Source organism: Podarcis filfolensis, assembly GCF_964270895.1.
Source record: "Podarcis filfolensis genome assembly, chromosome: 6".
Classification (NCBI taxonomy): Eukaryota; Metazoa; Chordata; class Lepidosauria; order Squamata; family Lacertidae; genus Podarcis; species Podarcis filfolensis.
Genome location: NC_139609.1, coordinates 32,197,231 through 32,203,344, shown reverse-complemented (window position 1 = coordinate 32,203,344; position 6,114 = coordinate 32,197,231).

Sequence of the window (6,114 nt, the reverse complement as noted above, 5' to 3'; positions counted from 1 at the left end):
CTGCTTATGGGATGCTCTTTCCCCAGGGAGGCTTGCCTGCCACCATCTTTATCCACTTTTAGGTACCAGGCAAAAACTTTTTCATCAGAGCCCCTTTTCTGCATGCCTCTTCAGAGGTCAGCGACACAAGATTGTGGCCCATTTCAGTGTCCCACCCTCGCCCTGCTTGTGGAATGGCCTCTCTGGGGAAACGTGGTTAGACATTGTCACTGTCAGTTTAAGCACCAGGCTAAGACATTTTTATTTACCCATGCCTTTATTACTTAAGCCTACCTCTACAAGGGTAGAATAAGCTCAGTTTCTATACTTAAAGCAAACCACTCAAACCATATTAAAACACCTTCTTATTTGGGACTAGAACCTCTTCTTCACCTTTGTCTTTTGGCAGGTAACACTTCACCTCATCCTTGTAAATAGCCTTAAAATACTCGTTTTTGTGTGTGCCTGTTAGTTACGGTACTAAGGAAGATGCGTAAATGATTCACCACTGTATATGGGATAAGAACTACTTATTCCTGTGGAGAAGCCATCATTGATAAAGGATGTAAGCAAGGAGCAAAGCACGCTTTGTGTTTGTTTGGGTTTCTGTTTTATTAGGATTCAAGCTCAGTTTATTGGCCTTCGTCCAGCCTACCACTGTGCCCGGGCTCCAGTCCAGTTCCTGCACAGCTACAACTGGTTCAGATGTTATGGAGAAACAGAATCGGGCGTCACCAGCATATTGATGACACCATGTTCCAAATCCCCAAATGACTGCCCCCAGCAACTTCATATGAGGTTAAATAGCATTGGCTGCAGGATCATCCCTGCGGAACTCCAGAGCATAACTGAAGAGAGATCCCTCAAGGCTACTCTCTATGGAATGGATGTTCCTGATACCTATCTTACAGAGCTGGTCCAGGTGGATTCCATGGTTGATGGCATCAAAAGGCACAGTGAGATCTAGGAGGAAAAGCACACTCCGGCTGCCGTGCTGCCGGAGCCCGATTTCTGTTCTCATCCTGAAGCAAAGTTCTTAACCTGAAGCACTATTTCTGGGTTAGCGGAGTCTGTAACCTGAAGCATATGTAACCTGAAGCGTATGTAACCTGAGGTACCACTGTAAAGGCAATCCCACAGGGCCACCAAGGCTGATTTGATCCTGCAGTTTCCCTGACACTTCTCAGTCACTTTCCTTGAAACTAGGATATTTACAGCTGTCACAAACTATTTAACTCAGGGTGGGTTCCTTTAGCAATGTCCATGCCACAGTTATCATTACTGGTCATTGTCCTGCTGCTGGTGGTGGTCCAAACAAGGGCATGATAGGAGATATTGAGGGCAGGATCTTAAGTCTCCATGTTCCACTAATAATGTCCAAACAACAACCTTCAACTACACCAGGCCAGGAACTGGCAAAGTAAATGGCATCCTATGGACCTTCTAGAAATAATGGAATGAAAAGGTAGGAAAATTGTGTTTCTCTTCCCTTTCCTCCCATTTCCTGCTTTGCAAATCAGTTGGAGGTTAGAAGGTGGTGGTGGCTCCAACACAGAATCCCCCCACCCTCATCTCTCTAAAGCACTCTTGTTTTTGATAAGATGTCAGTTTAACCAGTGATAACAAATCCCAAACCTTATTCGCCTAGCCTGGTTTTACTTACTTTCTAAAATCTTGCTCATTTGATTCCAGCTGCAAACAGTCAATATATAATTGGCACATAGATAGTTGGGAGGTTTATAATAAGTTTAACAAACTTTAACAGGCAAAGTGTTGGTACTGATGTTCATTTGATTTTAGACGTGTCCTTTATTATACCTGTAGACATTTCTCAAAGTTTCTTGATTGTTTTACATAACCACTGGGTGTGAATAAAATCCCCCTTGTTTTCAGACTTAGGACTCTACGCTAAAAGGGTTTGCCTTGTTGATTTATCTTGCCCCTTTATTATACCAACAAAGTGCTATAGAGTCCTGCCAATGAACTCTAACAGCATTAGAATTACCAACACTCGCCTTTGTGAGCTCCCAATCACACGGGGCACTGGAGCTAGTGACACGTTGGTGCTTGTTAACTCGAAATCTTCTTTGTTTTACTTTCTTTTTTGGTGATACATTTTCCAGAAAACTCCCATAGGAGCAATGGGTCAGTTGCTTCCGTATTGCATTTTAGGAGACTCACATTATTAGCGTTCCAGTCTATATATTATGAAATTAAGTAGATACCCTGGAGGTTAATTTCTTATTGTAAATGTAATGAAAGGAAACACTTTCCTGCCCTTGATATAAAATCTATAGCTCTTAAATTCTACCAGTCTTCATGATTTCTTTAGCAGGAGGAGTATTCTTTGAGGGTATACATTTCTACAGTGTCCAGAATCAGTAGAATTCTTTTTATTTTAAAAAATGAGCAATTACAAGCGGAAGTGCCAGCTTCTCAAAAACATTGTGGAGGCCCGACACGACATCCTGGTGTCACAGGCAGGGCATCACATGACTTTATGTGGAGTCATGGGGCAGAGTTGAACACAGTGGCAGCACGGCCCCAGCAGCCAGTGGACCCCATCCTCCTCTCCCCCTGCAACACATTGGAAAGTTGGGGGAAACCGCCTCCAGCCAGTGGCAGCAGCAACAACAGGACCCACTGAGCCACACTCTGCATTTGTTCTCTGAACAATGGGGGTCCTGACCCCCTAAGAAAACATTGGGGGGAGGCCAAAGTGCCTCAGCCCCTAGGAGTTGGCACCTATGCTTACAAGTCAGAGTTAACCAGAACTGTACTCCTTGGCCTCTTGAAATTCTCTATTTGTGAGCAGAGAAACTAGGGAACCATTTCACAAAATTTATCTGGGCTGAGGAGAAATTCTCTAATGGTTTCACAGGGATGTGATTCACCATGAGCAGGGCCAGGAGCACAGCTTCTTTCTCTTTTCCCTCTTAAGGTTTTTTTTTGTTTTGTTTTGGTGCGCTGCTGCTGCCTGACAACCTGTTGCCAGCCTGGCCACCATTTTGCCTCCTCCACTGTGCCCCGGATCTAGGCTCATTCTGCATGGGGGAAAGGATGGCAGCTCAAATAAATGGTGGATAATATGATAATTGGAGAAAGCTCTGCTGAGCAGCCTCTTTTAACAGGATGGGGAGAATGTGTGTGTGTGGGGGGGGGGAATCCATCTCAGGAATTTTCTCAACAAATGTTTTCTGAGAAATTTCAGCTCAACTCTACAGTTATCCAATGACGTTCACTCAGATCCTCCTCCTACTGACCCTGGGGTGCTTTTAAGTAGTTGGACGTATATCTTGTTACAGGTCACCCCAATCTCTGCCGAGTGGTAGCAAGGGTCCAGGGGTCATGACACTTAACCATGTCCTTTGGACTGAGGCACAGCGGAAATGAGTGCCTTTGAGGAATATGGTTTATTTTACACATATTTTCAACCTGGGTTTTGATGGAGGGAATGCAGAACGTTACACCCCAGGAGTGTTTCTTGTTGCTCCTCTCGTAGCTTCATCAAGCAGCAGCCACTCATGCTTCCCCCAATCTTTTGGTGCAGGCTCTCCTAGCCAGCTGACCGTTCCTTTTATCCTTCCCCCAAAGCCTCGCTCAAAAACCTCAGTTTGAAAGGACACAGTTATTTTTGTGGCGGCATCGCACCCCCTGTTACCCTGGCAACCTCCCCCTCCCAACTCTGCTCTTGTCTTTTGCTAATTCACACACACATACACACACAGCTGAGGGAGGAACCTTCTTGTCTGACGCCAAATGTCTCACCTTTTGTCAGGGTAATGACTCTGCCATCACCTGCCTTTGTTCTTTGGCGCCACCACTCCAAGACAAGCTCTTGAGGAAGCTGGCTTGACTTACTTTTCTTCTTCTTCTTTAAGGCTTTGCTAAACCCCTTGATCAAGCCCCACATTTACTAATTTGAGAAACTACGAGGAGAACCAATCACCCAGGAATTTTCAGAGGATCCTTTCCCGCCCTCAAACCCATAGCACTATGGACACGCAGTCTGGATGTAGCCCCAAAGTGTCTGGGATTGCTCACTTGGGAGATGCACAGCTTCCATCTGTTGCATGCTGACTGACACCAGGTCTCCAGGATTCAAAATGGGGAACATTTCCAGTTGTGTCCAGACATGCTGGTTATTAATCTGGAGAGCTTTTTATATATATAAAGCAGGTCCCATGTAACCCTTCCCCCTCCTTTTTAAGGAGCCATGGTTGCATGTCACCTTAACTCCACTTCAATCAGACATTTTTCTAGGGTAGTTGCATTAGAAATATGCTGAAGGGTCCCTGTAGGTGTGGCCCCTCCTATAGGAGGTACCCACTGGTGTGCTCCCACAACTCTGATCCTCTTCTTCTGCCTCATGTTAAGTGGCAACATCTTCACTGATGGGGAGGCCAGGTGAACGGCACTGTCCATCCCTACCAGTCGTTACTGGCATTGCAAAATCAGCACTATGAAATTCTACATAGTGCGATGAGATTTTGGGGGCTGTAGCCTAGGATTGGATGCGTACCTTGAGAAAGGAGTGGTATACAACCTGCGAAGGTGGGTGTGGGTGGGAGAGCTTTCAGCATCAAATTTTAACATTTGACATTGTGTTTTGTATTGTTATCATCCCTGACATTTGCTGCTTTGTGAAGAGATTCTCTTGAAAAGTAGGACAAGAAACGACAGCTATTAAATGAATTATACAATAAAATATAGCCAGCGAGAAAATATACTTTAATGCATCTATCCATTTTCAGTAAACAATTTCCCCTCCTGGTGTAAAGTTTTCTGTTTGCTTCAACTAAGTTTTAGCTCTAAGGGCGGGGGGGGGGGCTTCGTTTATATAAAAGGATAGAATCCATTTAAAACTCACTATTTGATATGAGAATCCTTTAGCTGCTGTTGTTCGTAGTAGCACCTCAGATGACTTCAATAGAGCAAGTTGAGAAAACAAAACAAGACTTTTCTCTATTTTCAGGGTCTTTACTATGTGTCTCTGACAGCATTTTATATCTACTCAGTTTCAACAATCCTTCTGTAATAGGCAGTTTCCTTCGCCTGCCATAACAAGTGGTGCCGGGGGGGGGGGGGAGCATTACTATACAGGGAAGTTTAGGGGAAAATGTAACCGTGAAGCCAATAAGACCACAATTCTCCATACTTATCCCAATGATAATCACAGCTGCTACTCTAGAGCAAGTGATGCGAAAGTTACAATGTTAGGCCATGGCCTGCCATTTTGGGATTAGCCTTGGAAGAGTTCATTTGACTTTAGTGGGGTTCAGATGGGAATATTTGGAAGCAAGCCAGGAGAGCTTTACTGTCTAAATATGTCAGTGAGGCTCATAGGTATAAGTGGCCCAGACCTAAGGCTTAGTGACTCAGTAAGCAAATGGCTGATTAAAACAGGTCTTCTAATTGCCTCAGAAACATGTTACAGAAACGTTGCAGAGATACGATGAGAGTTTCGTGCATCCTGACATGCTGATGCCAGAAATTTGGATCAAGGGACCAAATTATTGAAATCACTTTTGGCAAGCATATGCTCACTCATTTGGCAAGTATCGTATGCTTACACTACTGACAGTCCAAAAAAAGCAAGAGGAAGTAAAAGAGGGGCATCAAAATGGAGGCAACCAGAAAGTGAAATCTCAGTATATGTTATGAAACAGTTTATTGAAGAAATACTCTAGAGACAACTGAAGCACAATTGGTTTTGAGTTTTATTACTCTCCTTTTCAGATGATTAGTATTATTATTTTTTGTAGAACTGCAGTTGATTTCTGAATAGAAGTAACACTACCCAAAATACACTGAATATCAGGCCCCAATTTGCACTACACAATCAAAGCTGCCTCATACTGTTTTATCATGGTCCCCCCCCCAAAAAAATCCTGGGAACCGCAGTATCTTAAAGGGGTTGAGACTTGTTAGGAGACCTCTATTCCCTTCACATAACTACAATTCCCAGAGTCCTCTAGGAAGAAGGATTAATTGTTAAACTACTCAAGAGAATTGCCGCTTTTATCAATACATAATCAGTACTGCTGTAAGGGAGTACTTTTCATGGCATGTGAATGTTTGTGGAATTGCCCTAACCCTTTTGATTCAAATCTACATGGCACTACTGAATATCTC